The 1,477-nt window shown below is 40.8% G+C and overlaps 1 protein-coding gene across 1 annotated transcript in view; it reads left to right on the top strand.

Annotated features, from left to right (window-relative positions):
- The window catches only part of LOC101845807, a gene marked incomplete in the record, with an annotated part of 213,913 nt that overhangs the window by 115,667 nt on the left and 96,769 nt on the right, over positions 1–1,477 (top strand).

The raw sequence follows: 1,477 nt of genomic DNA, 5'->3' as shown, positions 1-1,477 counted from the left end.
TGTGTGTGTGTGTGCGTGCGTGTGTGTTTGTGCGAATGAGTCGAGATTCCACGTGTGTTTGTGTGGAGAGGTGGGCGGGAGGTAGACGGGTATACCTACTGCGGTACAACAGAGCTCACACGCGCACGTGCAGGCTTTGATGGTATTCGCAGCATGCGCTCATGACACCGGCTGAGACTCACGAGTCAGAGAAATCTACATGTACATAAAACATTTTGCAATGTACACACGTGTCCACGTAACAGCAACCCAGATAAGAGCAGCCTTCCTATAACACCAACCTACGCTAACAGCAAACTCCGTCTAATTGCGACCTGAGCTTTATGTGATGTTATTGTACAACAAGCAAAGATAAAACAATCCTTTAACAGCAGCCCTGATAAGAGCAGCCTTCGTATACATGTAACACCAACCTCCGCTAACAGCAGCCTTCGTTTAACAGCAACATTAAGTTTGTGTTACTGAATTTGGCTATATTATTATTATTATTATTATTATTATTATTATTATTATTATTATTATTATTATTATTATTAATATTATTATTATTATAAATAACGCCCTTTAACAGCCACCCAGATAAGAGGGACGTGCGTCTTACAACAACTATAGCTTGTGTGACAGAATTGTCCTATATTATGAAAACCCCCGTTTATCATCAACTCAACCGAGAGCAACCTCAGTCTAATAAAAACCTTAGTTTGTGTAACGTATTTATTTTCTTATACATTATTAGAATTATAAACAATCCCTTTAAACAACAACATTTACCTCTGACGCCATGATTATTTGCCAACCGGAAGTTCATTTACCTCTCGGTGGCATCTCTTCGGGGAGGATTCAGGGAGGTTTGACTGCCTCACCCGCTACCCAAGGGAGGCGGTGGCCCTAGAGAAGAGCACGCTTTTCGGGGCTCCGAACATTTCGAACGGATAGGCTACCACACACACACACACACACACATTTACCTCTACATCGACCTTTGTTGTCACAAAATGTAAGTCAAAAACAATATATTTTTTAAAAACAATTCAAAAGCTCTGTGAACAACAGGAACGTTCTATATTATTTCAGTGTGCGTACACTCCTCCTCTCTTGTTTTTCTTATGACAACACATACTCGCGGACAACACATACTCGCGTCAAAAATTCACTAGGCTGAGTTCAGCGACTCAGGCCACACGCTCTGTTACCAATAACCTCTTCCACCCCAAACCCCCTCTTTTTAAAAATTTAAAATTCGGATAGCATATCCTTCTCTTAACAGCAACGGAAAGGGGTTGCTGTTAGGCGGACACCACTGTACTAGGAATCTCTGTCTCCAGTGCCCGTGTCTGGTACCCACATTGGTGGTAATGTCTGCTCACTCAGAGTAATATACGTGTATGTCTATTTTGGGGCTGGTAACAATGATAACAATAACAACAACAGCAACAACAATAATAATTATATAATAATAATAATAATAATAGAATCG

The sequence above is a fragment of the Aplysia californica genome, unplaced genomic scaffold (genome assembly GCF_000002075.1).
Source record: "Aplysia californica isolate F4 #8 unplaced genomic scaffold, AplCal3.0 scaffold00839, whole genome shotgun sequence".
NCBI classification, from domain to species: Eukaryota; Metazoa; Mollusca; class Gastropoda; order Aplysiida; family Aplysiidae; genus Aplysia; species Aplysia californica.
Note: the sequence above shows the minus strand (reverse complement) of the source record. Positions and strands in the feature narration are given on the sequence as shown.